Below are 19179 nucleotides of genomic sequence, written 5' to 3' on the forward strand. Positions count from 1 at the left end.
GGCATTTGGAATCAAATTAAATAATCAGCAGCACAGGGAACTGCGTTGGAAGAGTTTAGAGCTAACTCAGACTCTAACAGGTCCACTCTTTATCTGGTCAGACAGGAAGGACAGGAAGACAGCTTCTGAAGGGTTAATAATCTTACTTACTTTATTCTAGTCTAGTCTTCTCAAGAGGGTTTGCTCATAATGGGAGCTACAACTCCTACAGAATCCCCAAAGCCTCCCTGGGGGCCAGCTGAGGCAAACACAGATTCCCCCCAAGCCTTGATGGGGGCCAATCAAGGCACACACAGTATTACATATTCTCATCTTCTCCTCTTGGTTCCCCACTCACTGACCAGTGCCCACTTGCTTTATAGGGCAACAGACAAAAGGCATCTTGCCAGCAATAGCTTCATAGGTTCACTTCAGCAGTATGTTTGTTCAGTGCAAGCATAGTATCACATGTCACCCCTTGCCTCACAGTTGCACTAGGATTGTCTATTACTACGATTCTAGGAATTACTACTCAGGATCCTTGGGGTTATTCTGGGAGTTATTATCTAAGACCTGGAAACTAGAGACTGCCATGGCCATGGTTCCTTGAACTACATCCTAAAAAAGAATAACAAAATCCTCCTTACATACCCATTCCTGGTTTATCTTCTGGTCTCAAGCTCTAGACTTTGAATTTGGAACTGGTTTGACCCAGCCATGAAGGAGAGACCTATTAATTCTTGGAGAAATTTAGCTGCATTTATACGAGGTTTCACCTCAGACAGGGCTGGAGTAGGAGATTTCCAAGGTGCTTTCCAGTTTGATGGTGTATTGGTGGGACTTTTTTTTTTTTTACTGTTTTCTCTTTGAGAATGCTAATCAAGTGCCTTTGATTAAGCCTTATTAGGTGTAAAGCCCCAGACTCATGCCCTTTTGCTGATTAGGTATGAACCCTTCAGGCCCTAAAAAGAGTACACAAACTCAGAGGTTAACATTTGGTCTGGGGCTCTTGCTCACTGGAAGAGTGTTGGTGTGGAGACTCTGGGTAACCATTGTTAAGAGCCCCCCCAGCTTTGAACAAACCCAGATGTTTTGTTTGGGGGCTCTCACGCACTAGAAGAGTGTCATACGACTTGAAGAGACTCTGAGCAGCCTTTGTTAAGAGCCACCCCCCCCCCCACCCTGACTTGTAAAACCAGATGTTGATGCTTCCCTGGTAACTATGAAATGATTTGAATCAGACAAGGTCTGTCTGTTGATGTTTGTAATTTCTATGTGTATTTGCTTTGAAGTTCAGGGTGCTGGCTTTTCCTCCAGAACTAAGTGAGTTATATATGTATGTTTGATTAAAGTGAGATTGTAAACCCCTTAAAGTTACTTTCCTTAGAAAAGTAGATCAAACAACCTGTGCTGGCAGCTCTTGTTGCTGGTCTTATTGGGTCTTATCTCAACAGCTGCTGCTAGCCAGAGTGTTGTTACAGATGGGACTAATGGAAATATACTGGATTTGGAATTAGAAGACCTAGCTTTGAAGCTTTTTTATGTCCTGGGTCCTTTTCTCAAAGTGATGTGTTTTTTTTTGCTTTGGTTTCTTTTTGTAGCTGAGAAATTATTTTCTTTTTTTAAATTTTATTTTACTCGTACCCCAGAACACAAATAGAGAAAAGAAACAAAATAGAGAATAGAAAAAAGAAACAAAAATGTCATAAGCTTAAATATTGGAACTTAAATACAAAGAAAGAAAAAAAGCATGTCATGTGCACAGCAAAGTGTAAGAGAGGATTCAAAATATGTAACATTTTAATTTCAAAAAAGCCAGTATGATAAATAATACACTTTGTGTTGAGAACTCGCCATCTTTTCTTTGCTTCCTTGTAAGTTTTCTTTTGTTCTCTGCTGTGCACTTTTTTACTTTGTTCTTTTTTTCCCTGTCCCACCCCCCAAGGCTACAATTAAGTTTGGATATGTTTATCTATAGCTATAGATATATACATACACATATAAATATATACATACATATATAGACGTATACTTTCCCAAACAAATTTTACTCCCGATCTTTGTTTTTATGTTTGTGCATATCTCTTGTTTCCTGTTCCTCCTGCCTCCACTACTTTGCTTCTGCTTACTACCTTGACGTCCTATTACTTGCCTATCCCCCTCCAAGGATCCCTCCCCTATCCTCCCATTCCTGTAAATATAAACACCCTTCTATACCCCCCTTTTACCTATTCCCTCACCCTCCCTTTTAAACATCCCTCCCTTGTCCTCTCCCCTGTCCCTATGCCCTACCATTTTATTTCTTCTGAATTTAGAAGACTTATACTCTTCTAAATATATATGTATTGCTTCCTCTTAAACCCATTCCCAATGGAAGTAGGTTACCAGACCTACTAGCCCTCCTCCCCCATCTAATTCCCCTCCATCAATTCTTCTTCTTGTACCTCGTTTGTATGAAATAATTACTCTTTTTAATTGTTCCTAAATGGTTTTACTTTTAAAATTCCTATCATACTCAGGTTTTTCCTGATCTTTGTTATGAGCTGCCCAATTATTAATAAGAATCTTAGGGGCAGCTAGATGGTGGGTGCAGAGTAGAGCACTGGCCCTGGAGTCAGGAGGACCTGAGTTCAAATCCAGCCTCAGACACTTGATACACTTACTAGCTTTGTGACCTTGGGCAAGTCACTTAACCCCAATTGCCTTGCCTTCCCCCCTGCAAAAAACAAGAATCTTAGACATATGTTTTACATTTATATATGTATATATATGTATACATACATATATATGTGTGTGCGTGTGTGTGTGTGTGTGTGTGTGTGTGTATATATATATATACACATATAGTAAATGATCTGTCCTTATTGAATCCCTTATAATCAGTTTTTGGTATGTAACTTCTATTTCTCTTGGCTCTTGTATGTCAAATCTTCTATTAAGCTCAGGTTTATTTTTAAAATAAAGTTTTGAAAATAGAAAGTGGATCAAATGTTCATTTTTTTTTCATTCAGGATTATGCTTAACTTTGCTGGGTATAATGTTTTCAGCCAGAGTCCCAGTTATTCTGCTCTTTGATATACAGTGTTCCAAGACCTGTAGTCCTTTAATGTCTCTGCTGCTAGGTGTTCTGTGATTTTAATTGTAGCACCATCATATTTAAATTGTTTTATTCTTGTTGCTTTTAATATTTTATCCTTGAGCTGGGGGTTTTGGAATTTGGCTATGATATTCCTATGAGTTTTCCTCATAGGATCTCTTAAGTGATGATCAATGAATTTTTTCTATTTCCACTTTCCCCCCTTGTTCTAATGCTTCAGGAAAATTTTCTTTATTTCTTGTATCATTGTATCAAGATTCTTTTTTTTATCATAACTTTCAATTGGTCTGATTATTTTTATGTTTTCTCTTCTTGACTTGTTCTCCAGATCTGTTGTTTTTCTTATAAGACGTTTTACTTTCTCTTCTATTTTTTCATTATTCATACTTTGTTTAATTATTTCTTGATCTCTTATAATTTTGCTGGCTTCATCTTGCCCAATTCTAATTTTCAAGGTGTCGTTTTCTTCCTTAAGATTCTATATCTCCTTTTCTAACTGGTTGGCTTTCCTTTCATAATCTTCTTGTTTTTCTTGGATTATTCTCATTTTTTAAAAAAGTTTTTCCTCCATCTCTCTCATTTGATTTTTAATGTCTTTTCTAAGATCTTCTATGAATTCTTTTTGGGCAGGTGACCATTTGATGTTATTCTTTGGGGATTTCTTTACTTCAATGTAATATATATTATAAAATATAAAGTTTAGTTTCCACACAAATGAAGCCATAGGGCCCCTCTTGTGAAATATTCTCTGACAACCTAAAGGTTGCTGACATAGGGTCTGTGACAGTCTTGTGAAATAAGTTTCTGCACAGATGGAACCATAGGGACCCTCTTGTGAAACAAGTTTCTATATAGAGGGCCTTGACCTTGTGACAGCCCAAGGGTTGCTGAGATCAGAAACAGACCTTAAAAAGAATCTGGCCCCTCAGCAATTTATGGAAAGGGGAGCTCAGAAACCTTGGTCAACAACAATTTAGCAACTGTTTAATAACTAATATTAACTCCGTCCACTCAGCAATATACAGAAAGGGGGAGACTCACAAACCTTGGTCAGCAATATAATAACTAACCTGGCGTACAGGGAATGATGTAACCGGGGACCAATCCTGACCAAGAGGGGAGGGAGTTTGCTAGGGGGGTGCTAATCCCATAAAAGCTCCATTTCTGCTTCTGTAAGATGCACTTTTCCTTTCTGAGGATCTGTGCCCACTTCTCGAGAACCAAAAGGGGAAACCCTTCAGCCTCTTGAATAAAATGCTTGAGATGCCAATTTCAGAATTGAGTCTGGGGTCTTCTTTATATTATTCAGTATCCTCCTTTGAATATGAACCCCAGTCTTCTCTATTCCCATAATAGTTTTCTGTGGTTGGATTCTTTCTCCTTTGCCTGTTCATTTTTAGTGGCAATAGTTTAATTTTTGTAATCACCTCTAGCCCTGGGTATGGGGGAATGGTGCGTCTTCCCTCAGATATTCAGTTCTCCCCTCTAGCCTTGAACCAAAGCCAAACCTCTAACCACCTGTAAATGCCCAGAGCCAGTGGCTTTCTGCTCCACTGCTTCTGCACTCACTAGGCATGTGCTGGTTCCTTATCAGTCCTGCTGCTCTTTTTAGCACAACTGGGTCTGGAGTTCCTTGTCAGCAGAGGTTTCCTCGACCTTCCTGGGCTCAGACACTCAACTCTCCTCACTATCCTGGGGGCAAAAATTCCTGTGGCTGGGGCAGAGGCAGCCTCTCAAACCCAATAACCCCAGGCAGGGCTTGTGGCTTGTTGTTTAAGCAGCTTGCCTCTTGATGTTAAAGCAGACCCTCGCCTAGAGCTATCTACTCTTCACTGGGACCAAACCTTGTCCTGCGACTTTTCTTCTGACCTTCTCTAGTTGTCCCAGGAAGATCCCTGTTGTGCTCCTATTCTTATTTATTTTGACCAGCACTTTGTTCACCCTGAGGTGCTATTTTATCTCTTTTGTGGGGAAAAATCTTGAGAGCTTGGAATTTTCTGACCTACTCTGCTATCTTCCCAGAATCCTCCCCTCAAAGTGATGTTTTAGATTAGTAAAAACAAAGTTTTTTTTTAGTTAAATTATTAAAATTAGTAAAAACAAAGGCCTACAAAGGAAACACAATGAAATCTAGTTACCAAAACAGAAAGGAATACAAGTCTGTGGACTCCAAGTACAAAGGTGGCTTTCAGCTCCAAGTCCTATAATGCATGTTTTGGTGTAGCGGAAAGAACATTGAACTTGGGTGTTAAGAAAACATGGTTTGAATCCTGCCTGACACTCTTGATGTGATTTGTTAGAAACATACTTACATTGTCTAGGAATAAACAATACTTGTTGGGAAGCCAGGAACATTTTAATTATAATTTACATTTATTCGTCCTGAATAAATGAGTACATCCCCTGAACAGAGTACAGGAGAAAGTACAAAGGACTCAGATGGATGTCATTCCTTTTATCAACCCCCCACATCGAATCTCCCACCAGGCTCTTCATTGGCCAGATACAAACCCCTGACTGCCTAAGTCATACCCTCCTCAAATGGCTCGTTTAAGTATGGGTCTAACCTTTCACCTGACTGACCAGAGGCCTGGTTTCTGCTAAATCTGGGGCAGAGGGGAGGGAGGAAGAGGAATACTTTTAACTCTGTGGAAACAAAACTGCTCCCCTCTTTCTTACAATTTTCTCCTCTTCTTTTATTCAAATTTTTGTTTCCACATCTTTAATACTCCCTTACTCTTTCTCATCTGAATTTTCCCCCTTAACCATCACTCCTTTAAGTAAATATGGGAAGGGGTAAAGGTTGATCAATGCATTGACAAATCAAAGGGGGCAGTCCCCTTTATAAATAAAAACACAGAGACCCAAAAGAAAACAATAATGCAATTGTCCCTTTAAGATTCAAAAGTGTCTTCCCATACAGCTGTCTGGCAGGGAACATCATCAATGAAGTCCTCTTGTCCTTGGTATTTGTTACAGCCATCTCCAGCACAGCATCTCAGCACCTTCTTCTTGTCTTCTTGTAGGAACTAGCTTTCTTTCCATTCACCTACAAAAGTTACCTTAGCACAATTTTAAGTTACCATTTCTAATCCTTATATCCTGATCATTTTTACAAATTCAAAATTGGAACCTTGGCCAATTGTCATATTTAAGAAATTCACATCAGAACCCAGTTTCTTACATTTTACATTAATCCATTATTAATTTCCTCACCAGGATGATGAGATTTCACTAAGGAATTAACAACAGGCTCCAGTACATATATAAATACATTAAATAATCAATTTTTAACACAGTACATATAAAATCTTAACCTTTTAGTCATGCCATGTTTCTTTGATAGCATTTACAAAATAAACCACAAGCCATTCTTCTTTTAACATTACTAATTGTAACAAAGCTTTAGACAAGCATGATATTAACCAAGTACCAAATAATATTCTCACAAGCCCTTGACCTAATTGTCTCCATACCATTACCAAGAATTAAAAGGCTAACTTATATATGACCCTATACAGGGCCCTTATAAACTACCCTAACTTATACAGGACCACACACAGGAGCACTAGTCCCAGTCCTATAGTAACCTAAGATGTTCCATAATCAATTATTTTAATAGATTTGTTACAGTACTTACACAACCTTCTGATTATAGAAATTTGCCACCAAGAGATTAGGGACTTATAGTAAGGGGATGATATTTCCCCAGCTTCCTGTCAACTCCAGGCAGAAGTTATGTCAAACTGCAAGCTGCATTGAGACAGGCTTTAAATCTGCCAGGTTTCAGTTAAAAAATCAGTCAAGAGGGGCAGCTAGGTGGTACAGTGAGTAGAGCACCGACCCTGGAGTCAGGAGGACCCGAGTTCAAATCCGGCCTCAGACACTTGACACATGTACTAGCTGTGTGACCTTGGGCAAGTCACTTAACCCCAATTGCCCTGCCAAAAAGCAAAAAAAAAAAAAAAGAATATACTTAAAAAAAATCAGTCAAGAGAGTCTCACCTCAGCATATGCAGAAGTTGCTCTCACAACCCTCCCATGAAATCATACCTGCAATTCATACTTCCCTTTACAGGGCTGCTGGCATCATGGATCAGTGGCTCAGGTAGCCTTCCTTGATATTCACACCTGGAGTAAGACTCAGAAAAACAGTCAGTTAACAGCCCCGTTAAGTCTTTAAATAGCAAGTTCCAATAATCAGTATAAGATATGACTATAATCTCACATCACTTAAGTGAGCCCTAAATAGTTTGCATGCATTTCCTCCCTTGTTCATAAAATCTTCCCATTAAGATCATAAGTTATTGCTCTAACACATTTGCATCAGTTTCCCAGGCTTTTCTATTCTCCTCTAACTATGCCTGATCTGAAAGAATTCTTTAAGAATTCTTTAAGAATTGAACCATATAAATATGATAGGTTCAAATACTAACTCTATCTTCACATTTTAGACAATGGAATGAGTTCAAATCCAAATAGCCACATTTAACTTATCCCATCAAGGCAAAAATATTCTACAACTTAACTCTCTTTAGGAGACTTATACTGGAATTCTTTTCCCCAAGCTGGAAATGTCTCTGATTTAATTCCAGTGATTATACCATTTGTCTTAATACCCAATTGCTCTTACATCACCTTAAAACGTTTAAGGACCTTATTCCACATAGATGCAAAGTAACTTTAAATCCCAGCCTTAATCTATGGGATTATGATTCAGCCTTACATTTGTATCTTTATTTCACAAGCTTAATTTTCCCCTTGTCTAATTATTTCCATTAATATTTAGAAAGAATATTATCCTTCATATGACTATACAAGAGTACCAATTTACCCAATCATTTAATTAAAAACAGCAAGATTTCACATATTTGCATTAATCCAATTTTCCATTTCTCCCCATAAAACCTTCTAGGTCTTTAGGTACCACAACCTCACTTAACAATAGTAACAGATTTTGACAGATACCTTTCCTTTTATCACTAACTACTTATTTTTGATCACAGAGACATGCCATAAAAACAGCAGCATCATATCATCTCCCCCAGAGGGCTGGTTCTTTTATATCAGATGGCAAGTTTCACTACCAGGATCCACACCTCAAAATCTAATCTTATCCTAAAACCTCATCACTTTCTGCTGACTTTAAAAAGCCAGGTTTGGAGGTCCACTGGCTTCTGACCCCTTCTGTTCTCCCTCTTTCAGTAAAACTTAAATTCTAGTAAATGCTGCCCCTCCCCCTTCCTTCCCTTCTACCAATGGGGATAGATAGAGCTCTCTCTTCTTATCTAGACCAAAGGAGAGGAGGGGAAGTGGGGGAAGAGACTGGCTTTTCAAAGCAGTCCCAACTTTTTTCAACCTGAGAATTTCCTGTCTCCTGCCTTATCTTCTGTCCATGCTCCCATCCAGAGACCTATAAAATTTGAGACTTCACACGGAGTTGCTAAGAATTTATGCCAAGAATCCTTGATTTTGTTAACAGAAAATGAGCTCATCTACCTTTTAAAATTATCAGAGAGGTACCTTAATAAAGGAGAAATAATTTTACTTTTACCCCTATCTTATACAATTTTGTGCAAAAATCAAAATTTAATATCTATTTACCAAAACATGAGCTTTTCATTCTTGCATCCCATTATAGTAACTCAGAGATGTTCCAATATCCATCTATTACCTAATAGATTTAGCATCATGCTTACAGAACTTCTTGATAATATAAATTTGCTATAAAAGAAAAAGAGGGACAATATCATATATAAATTGCAGTCCCATAAAGTCTTAAATAGCAAATAAATCCAGTTAAGCTATTAATTACCAAATCGAGTTACATAATTTTTCTGTCTTCAAAAAAAATACTTCCTCACTCTCTCTCAACATAACAACTATGTTGGGACAGGAGGGACTTGCATAACCCCGATTTGTCCCCAAACCTCCTTATCTGCCTTAAACAAAAGAGGTTCCTGACTTTGATCTCACTACTGAATAGATACACATCTTTGTTTATCAAGCTTATTTACCCCTTTCTAGTTGTACTCTGTCTGGGAGAGAGAGATACTTCAGCAATCAACTCTTTTACATATAAGTTCAAACACTAGTTTTAACCCTTGCTTAGAGGCCATGGAATAGCTCCAAATTCAGATCAAGACAGCAAAGGTCTCTAGTGCTTTACAACTCAGTACATTAATTTAATAATAAATTATATTCTGATATTAAGAGGAATAGTCACTAAATTTTCATGAAGAAATTCAGTTGGACAGCTCTAAAATGATGCATGTCTCTCTCCCCCTTAAAGCAAAAATAACCCTTTAAACATTGGGATTCATTCACAAATTCTCACAGTGCCATCACAAATTAGTCCACAACATATATAAATATATCTTTAGATGATACAGGCTTGAAAATCACACCCCTATATTTTCCCAAGGATTGTCATTTTGCTCAATAGGAATTCTACCACACCTAAACCTTTTGCACAGAGACAGAGTTTGGAAGTCTATCCTAATTTATTCACTCTTCATTATACATGTGTATTTTTTGCACAGTTCTTAGCCTAACATGTATATTATAAGAAAAATTGCTTTTTCATAAATTCCCAAAGTATTACAACAACTAAATTCCTTGTTATTACAGAATTTCTAGATATCACAAAGTTCCCAAACTTTCTATTCACAAAACCTCTTGTGCATAAAAATTACAAGAGGAGATCTCACAGTCTTAGTTCACAATCTCACAAATACTATGAAGTGATAGCAAAATGATTTGAACTGAATAACAGCTTTTTAACCCATCCATCATTTTTTGATAGTACAATTCTTAACAACATTTAAACCATACAAATGTAATAATGTCTTGAACATTTTTATGTGTTTAAAGCTTAAAGCTACTCACCAAATTAGGTGAATGCATTTTTAAGTCTCCTGACACAGGAAGTCACTCATCTCATTACCAACATGTGGAGATTAAAAGTAATATTACTTGTTCATAACCAAATACAACAGTTTCAAACTATCACACTTTTATCACACCCTTTAAAAAATCAGTTCACATATATACCTATATTATATATATACATATGATTTTATATATATATATATATATATATATATATATATATATAAAACAAAATTTAGACCTCACAAGGGTCTCTCAAATTTCACAGCCTAAGAAAACTCTAAAAATACAATTTAGAAATAAGATGACTTCAATTACATTTTCAGATTACCACATACAGAAATTATTGATCCTATTACTTCTTGTATTTATATAGTAATACACTAATATATATATACATATATAACATATTAATACATTAACATAATAACATATATATTAATACATCAATACCTTAAATACCTTTTATTTATTTAGCGCTGTACAGCTCTTCTTTGCTAACTGTTGCCTCTGGCCCAGATATTAGGTATATTTGCCTAGCCATGAGTGAATTTAGAGAAAAAAAGATTTTTTAAATTCCTGCCCTGACCCTCACTGGTCAGCTTTCACCAAACCTCACCTGAAGCATTCCAATTCCTTACTCATATTCTTCAGAGAATTTATAAAATGATTTGAATTAGATTAGCTTAGCCAAAATAAAATGCCTAAGGAATCTGAGGGAGGTGTAGTCACTTCCCTTCCAAGAAAAATAAAAAGCTTTGGACTCTTTAAGAAGTCCTCTAGTCCTCCAAAGAAAGATGAGGAGGGAGTAGCTCTTAAGAGCACATGGGTTTGGTGCTTTCCCCCACTCCTCTCATCTTCATACACACCAATTCTTTATACCAAGCTAAAGTATTTTAGTTTCCTTTCCCTTTGTCTGCCTCAGATAATTCGAGAAAGGATTTTTCTCAATTTCTAGAGTCTAAGAATTACACAAATCAATATCTTTACTATGGTCAATACTCAGATTCAATAAGGCCTTTTATTACTTAACTAATCAGCCTTATTTTCCAGTCAGGCTACAGGCTTCTTTCAGCCCCAGCTCCTGATTGACCCCCCCACAGTCTTCCAATGTGGAGGGTGGGGGAGGTGGTGGCTAAGAGCACATGGACCCAAAACCACGTGGACTTAGCTGTAGTTTCACAGTCACTCCTTACCTCCAGTTTCTATCTCTCTTTCTTTCCCAGTCTTTACTGAAACATTTTACCCTCTGTATTCTCACTCCAACCTCTTTCCTAATCTTGACCCAAACTACCTCAAACATTTCAAGTAAATAAAAAATACATATTATACTCACCCAGCTTCTTTTCCAGCTGAAAACTTAAAGTATAATGACTGAATTTGCATACTAAAGGAGCCCATTTCAGTCTCCCAACCTGTTTTCTATCTCCACAGCCTTCCAGGGGCCTTTCTTTTGCTAATTAACACCTTTTTAACATCTCAATTCCTAGAGTTAAAAACTTCCACATGAATACAAAACAAAACTTTTCTTAAATACACAGACAAGACATTAGACAATACTTTGCACACAATTTAGAATTCAAATTCAGACCCATCCCAAGCATTAAATTAAAAATAACACATTTCATGCTTCACATCTCCTCTCTAGGCTGTGTATTGCCCGCCCCGCTCCCCCAAACCTCCTTTCTGTGAAGCAGTGAAAGGTTTTGAAATGCAAATCAATCTACCTCTACCCAAGAGAGATTTTTTTTTTAACCACCTACCAAACTTCCAAATCCTTTTCCCTGGGTCAACCCACCAGTGCTTTTCTTCAAAGCACTAGGAGAAATCCATTCTCCTGACCTAGGTCAAATATTTTAAGACCTCTTTTCCCCATTCCAAGCAAATCTTATTTCTCAACTTGGAGCGAATTCAGACATGACAAAGCAGGACTCCCCCACCTTGCTCAGTCATCTGACTTGTGCTGTCTATGGCCATTTTCCTTCACTTTTGCACCTTTACTCACTGTGTTGGTAAGCAAAATGGCCTTTGTTTTCTTTGAGTAATCCCTACTAGGTGCTAAGCCCCAGGCCCAAACCCCTATTAGGTGCAAAACCTTAGTGGGTATGGATTGGCAACTAAGGTGGGGCTAACTCCAGGGAGGGCCTAGTTTACATGTCTAGGACAGCAGAGGCTCTTAGACCACGTGGGTTCAAGTCACCTCTTTGTGATGATTTTAGGTCACATGGGTGAGTCGCATGTGTGACTCACCCCTGACGCTGAAAAAGATATAAAAACCAGGGGCTGGCTGTCTGTTCCTTGGAGCTCTTTGCTGCAGCAGCGGTGGCGCTTGTGACTCTGGGCCAGTCCTTGTTCTGAGCTCCCAGGCTGAACCTAGATGTTGGTAACTATGAATTGTATTTTGTATCGGGTCTGTCTGTTGATGTTTGTAATTTGTTTGTATTTTGTTCTGAAGTTCAGGGTTCTGGCTTTTTCCCCTGAACTAAGTGAGTGCCGTTTGTGTGCTGGATTAAAGTAAACTTGTCAACCCCTTCACCTTGCTTTCCTTAGTTAAGCAGATCAAAAGAACCTGTGCTGTTGGCAGCTTTCTGGGTGCTGACTGTGGGTGGATCTTACACCCCCACAGAAGCTGCTAGCCAGATTGTGGAAACACTCACATTCCTGGGTTCCCAAGGATTCCAGAAAAATACTCCTGGTAAATTAGCAGTCTGAAGAAAAAACTTTTCACCTGCAGATACTAGGGCCTACTGCAAAACAATGGGGGTGCCACCCATTCTCTGCATGAAATATCTCTTTCTTCTGATGCTATATTGATCCTGGATGAGCTACCAACTGTTAGAAACATACTTACATTGTCTAGGAATAAACAATACTTGTTAGGAAGTCAGGAATGTTTTAATTATAGTTTACATTTATTCTTCTTGAATAAATGGGTACATCCCCTGAACAGAGTAAAGGAGAAAGTACAAAGGGCTCAGATGGATGTCAGTCTTTTTATTGACCCCCACATCGAATCTTTTCATTGGCCAGATACAAACCCCTGAGTGCCTAAGTCATGCCCTCCTCAAATGGCTCGTTTAAGCATGCATCTAACCTTTCATCTGACTGTCCAGAGGCCTGATTTGTGCTAAAGCTGTGTAGGGGGAGGAAGAGGAATACTTTTAAGTCTGTGGAAACAAAACTACTACCCCCATTTCTTTACATGACTCTAGGAAAGTTTTCTAACTTCTCTGACCCTCTGTTCCCTCATTTGTAAACAGGGCCATTAGTACTTTTTATACTTTGTGGGATTACTGTGAAAATCATCCATGATAATGGATGTTGGGTGCAAAATGCTATATAAACATCAGCTGCATTTCTAACAAGTAAACAAGATCTTGAGCTCAAGAGGGATGGGGGCTAGACATACTGATTAAGAAGTAATTTTCCTGGAAATGATGGTTGAAACATTAGAAGTAGATGACTTCACCAAGGAGGGAAAAAGATAGAGGGTGAGGCTGGAACCCTGGGAACTTGTCCATAGTTAGGAGTGGGAGGAGGAAAGGGAGGCAGTGCCAGAGGGGAAAGGCTATGGAGGGAGAAGAGTGTCAGCAGAGTGCAGCAAGGGAGGGGTGTGTCAGGGAGGCAGCTCTGGCAGTGTTGGAAGAATCAAGGATGAGGACAAAAGACCTGGAAATCCTTTACAAACTAGGATATGGCCACTGAAGGGGTGGGGGGAGTGTGAACCAGACTGGAAGGGGTGGGGGCAGTGGGTGGGGATGGGTGGGTGTGGCTCCCTAACACGTCATCTTCTTCAGTGTCTATGGGAAGGCAGTAAGTTTCTAAGCAAGGTCTTAATCAGAATGGAACAGGATTAGCTTCAAGTAAAATTGTGAAAAAGTATACCTTCCTGCACTCCTATCTGATAGCTGTCCTTTTAATACCCAGCTGGACAAAGTGTCTCTAATTGTGCCATGCCTTATGTAGGTGCCCCCTGTTCTAGGCCTACCTTTCTGGGTGTGTGGACAGTCAGTAGTTAAAAAGCATTTGATTTAGCACTTACTAGGTGCCAGGCTTCCTGCCAAATGCTGGACATACAAAAAAAAGTGTCCTGTATTCAGCATGTCTTTCTCTCTTCCTTATATATCCCTCAAAGCAAAAACTCTTCAACTGTTCTTTGGGAAAGATTCAAGGTACCTCACACCAATGTTTTAATAGTTAATTAAATGAACTCTTAATGCTCCCCCTCAAATGTCCTTGTCGACTTTAAAGGCAAAGAATTTACTTCCAGTGGTGCATATGTGGCATGGTTGATGGGGCTGTTGGGGAGATTATGGGGCAGGGTGACATCCTGGGGGCACCTTTCAGATGTGCCAAGTTGGAGCTAGCTGGCTGCCCTGCCCAGGCATAGGCCAGCCCTCGTAGGAAGAGCAAACGGCATGATTCCAGACTCAGTGGTAGGACTTGTGGTTGGCCACTGCTGGTTAAGACTAGGGCAGGTCTCCTGAGTCTGTAGACTTGGTAGTCACACAACACTATCAATACCAGCACACAAGCTAGGGGTTCCATACTGGGAAGTCCTCATTTCCCCCAATCTTCCCAAATCTTCCAGTTTGCTTAAAGTGCTGCTGCTGGAGCTTTAGGTCTTCCTTTAAAGTTTTGAGACCTATTAATGTGCAAATTGGTCCCTAGGGAAAGGCTAATACTAAAAGCTGTAAGCTAGTCATTTTTACTTCTTATACTAATGGGAATGAAGAATTGGAAATTAAGGAGGCACCTTAGCACTTAGATCCCTAGAGGAAAGTTAAGGTAGCTGCTGAACATGTAAGCTGGAACTCAGAAACTTTACCTACTCCACAAGTTTGTCAGAGATCCAACCTGCCTAAAAGAGAACAGGGTGGGCCCTTTGCTATGGGAAAGAAAGAAGGCCTAGGAGAAACAGTGTGGGTTAGACTCTTCTGCTCTAGAACCAAAGAGCTCCTGGAAAGTCCTGAAGCCTTCCTCTCCCTTCTCCAAAGGCATCTACACTCTCCAGATCTAGTCTTCTCTGTTTTGTAAATATCAGGGTGAAGAAGGACTGCAGGCTGGTAAACACCTTTTCTCCCATTGTGATCTCCAATGCAGGAATATTTAATACCTATGAGCTCTTCTTGCCTGAGAAAGCCTGCTGTTTACCAGGTAAAAGCCACTAGTTCTATACCCCCCATGATGCCTCATCTTAAAGCAAGTCAGCTGAGTTTGGGAGAAGAGCTTTCCTCTGTTCCCTTTCTCAAGTGTCCCATAGTCTCTCCTTACTTAGGAAATGTGAGAATACCTATTCCGATTTCTGACTCCCCATGAGCCCATTGCCAGGTGAGGGATTTGTGTTTTGGTTAAAGCCTGGGGGGGTGGAGGGGGCAGGGCAACTTTCTTTTCTGTTGCTTTGTTCCTCCATTTTTCCAGTCCATCTCACCCCCTCCTTGATAATATTGGCTGCCTCCCAACAGTTTGTCCCTTCTTTCCCCTTTAATGCCTATCTCTTTTTTTGTTCCAACTACTTGAAAACATTTATTATGCCCCTTCTCAGTCTTCTCCTTATTTAATGTCTCCAGTTATTTCAGCTGATATTCATATGGCATAGACTCACCATCCTAACTACCTTCCTATGGACATTCCCTACTTTATTAATGTCTTCCCTAAACTATTGCATCCGTGTCATCTGAGAGCAGAGTATACCAGGACTATCATCAGTGTATTCCTGGAAGCTGTATTTTTCTTTTTTTTATCTTTTAATTTAATTTATTTAATATATTTAGTTTTCAGCATTGATTTTCACAAGAGTTTGAATTACTAATTTTCTCCCCATTTCTACCCCCTCCCCCACTCCAAGATGGCATATATTCTGGTTGCCCTGTTCCCCAGTCAGCCCTCCCTTCTGTCACCCCACTCCCCTCCCATCTCCTTTTCCTTTCCTTTCTTCTAGGGCAAGATAAATTTCTATGCTCCATTGCCTGTGTATCTTATTTTCTAGTTGCATGCAAAAACTTTTTTTGGTTGTTTTTGAACATCTGTTTTTAAAACTTTGAGTTCCAAATTCTCTGCCCTCTTCCCTTCCCACCCACCCTCCCTAAGAAGTCAAGCAATTCAACACAGGTCACATGTGTATCATTATGTAAAACCCTTCCACAATACTCATGTTATGAAAGACTAGCTATGTTTTGCTCCTTCCTAACCTATCCCCCTTTATTGAATTTTCTCCCTTGACCCTATCCCTTTTCGAAAGTGTTTGTTTTTAATTACCTCCTCCCCCATCTGCCCTCCCTTCTATCATCCCCCCTTTTTTATCTTCTTCCTCCTTCTTTCCTGTGGGGTAAGATACCCAATTGAGTGCGTATGGTATTCCCTCCTCAGGTCAAATCTGATGAGAGCAAGATTCACTCATTTCCCCTCACCTGCCTTCTCTTTCCTTCCTACAGAACTGCTTTTTCTTGCCACTTTTATTGCATGCCTATCTTAGTGGAGAGAGGATGGGATTTGTAGCCAGTGTTTGGGTTTAAATTCTGGCTTTCCTGCTCACTAGCTGTGTATGTCCATGACACTCCAAGAAGCTTTGAGGGTTCTCTATTGCCTCTGAGATAAATGACAAACTCATTCAAGCAGTAAGCATTTATTAAGCTCCTCCTATTTGGGAATACCAGTATAATAAATGAAATAATTCGTACTGGCAAGGAGCTTAGAAGAAAAGTACTTATATAAATAGAAAGAACATACATGCAAATAAATACAAAGTAGTTAAATACAAGGTAATTAGGCAGAGAGGATGGGCTCAGAGTACTTAACTCTATCCTGAGATGCTACAGAAGACCCCAAAAAACTTGTGCTCTGAACCTCAAAGTTAAGAAGCATTGAAGCTCTGGAGGGGCAGCACAAGGATTCAGGGGACCTAGGGCAACAGCAAGTAGGGCTGACCACCCCACACAAAAGCACAGCATAGGAGCAAGAAACTGGCCTTGGAACAAAGCTCCAATTCTGGAACTAAAACTGGAGAGGGTAGTAGATTAAAGAAACACACACACACACACACACACACACACACACACACACACACACACACACGCATACACACACTCATTGCAAATCAAGCTGAACAATTCCTGCAGGTAGAGAGACAAAGAAAAATGTGGATTTCCATGAAAAAGTGGATTTTCCACAAGAACTACAAGAAGATGTAGAAGAAAACCATAAGTGAAAACTGCCCAAATCCCTAAAAACCAAAGAAGCTGTGCTGCTATTTTCAGAGCTACTTCTCCATGGCAAGCTCTGCCACACCAGCGCTCATTCTTCCCCAAGAACCGCCAACCAAGATTGTGGCCCAGATTCAGGCAGGGCAAAGCAGGCTTTGCACTCCTGCTCTAATCCTCTGCTTACTTCCTCCCAACTGGCCTGGGGCCAGAAGCAACTGCAGCTGTAGCCCTGGAAGCAGCCTGAAAACTGTACCATCTCTGCACCCCCGGGGCGAACCTCAAACTATTTTCACTCTGTACCAGCAGCTTGTTTATACATCTTAATTCTGGTTACATGAACTTTGTGGTAAGATTTGTTTGATTATTATACTGAATTGTGCATGCATGTCATTTGCCTAATTTTCATTTTTTAAAAAAAAAAACCATTATTAATGCATTTTGCTTGTTATGCAAATTCATTTCCAGTATTCCTTTTCCCACATGGAAGGAAACTGCTCCCCGCCCCCCAAACTTTCCCTTAATCACAACAGAAATCTTCATTAAACCTTTAGGTGGCTAGAGTATAGTAGTAGCAATTTAGATTTGAAGATCTTTCCCACCCATTAATAGGCCATGTAACCTGCTTATGTCACAGGAAACCTAAATTACATGTGTTGGGAGGAGCTTTCTGACAGGAAAAGGAAGTTATGTCACAGAAAATGAAGAGAGAGAGAGAGAGAGAGAGAGAGAGAGAGAGAGCAGTTATGACTGCTAATGGCTGCTAATGGCCTCCATTATGATAGTTAGAGCTGAACAGGCTGACTTAACTGTACTGTGAGTTTGTCTTTGAGAAGGCCCCAGGAGGGTGTTGGAGAAGTTTTGGGATAGTGAGACTCCATGTTGTGATATTGTGTTTTAAGTTCCTTGCTGTTATGATAAAGTGGGCTAACTGGTTGTTGGAGCTGAACATTTGGTTATGGGATATGGTTCTCTGGTTTCTGAATAAATGTTATACTTCTACCTTCTTTATGTAGAGTCTCTCATACTTTGTGATACAGAACTACATAGGCATATTCATAATTTTCATTGATGTTGTGTTTATTGCCTTACTGAAACATTATTTGGCATCAAATAGGATGGGATCACAAGGTATAAGATGTCTATTTAGAGGCAGAAGGGTTTTAGAGGAAGAAATGGTTATCCCAGAATGGGAGGATGTAACTTTTTGCTCCCTAGGAAGGGAATGGTCTAAAGGCACTGGTTTGTGCGAGAACTGGAAAGAGAAGCTGCAGGGGTGAGACCTAGAGATTTGGAGCAATGTCTGAGAGAAGTTACTGTTGAGCCAGGAATGGCGATCTCAAGAGTGATCTTTAGAGGAGGCTGGATTTTACTCACAGCATATCATATTATAGATGAAAGCAGGGACAGACTATTATGAGAGAACTCAGACTCAGACAGTTACTGAAATGTCTGCTAATTCAAGTGAGAGTGCTTCTCCTATATCACAGCAAGATGCAGAATCTCAGGCTGTAGACCAACAGGAATCTACTAATTCTGCTGTAAATTCAGCTAGAAGTCAGAGGGAGCCAAGGAGGTCAAGAGGGCACCTCAGTTCAGCCTAGGTTGAGTCTAGCAGCTGGTCTGGTTACCACGGTAACAGGGGGAGAGACTCTAGACAGGAGGATACATTGTCAGAAGATGAGGCATGAGAAGATACGTTGTATGATGTTCCTGAGCCACAATGTTACAGTATCACACCAGACTTCCCAACTAGAAGTACTCCCCACACAGTGAAGGAGGCAAGAAACACAGGATCATAATACTATGTTCAGGGAGGTTTTGGAAGATTTTACATAGCAGGAAATCACAGATAACTTGAGTAGCTTCACCCAGAGAATAGGAGAATCGTTAATATCTTGGATGGTGAAAATCAGTGATGAAGGGGCCGCAGGAGTGTCTGTAGATAGTGTGGATTGTATGAGATTCGTATTAGTCAGAATTCTTTTGTACAGCAAGTTTTTAGGGATTGTA

This window comes from Trichosurus vulpecula, chromosome 3, assembly GCF_011100635.1.
Source record: "Trichosurus vulpecula isolate mTriVul1 chromosome 3, mTriVul1.pri, whole genome shotgun sequence".
NCBI lineage: Eukaryota > Metazoa > Chordata > Mammalia > Diprotodontia > Phalangeridae > Trichosurus > Trichosurus vulpecula.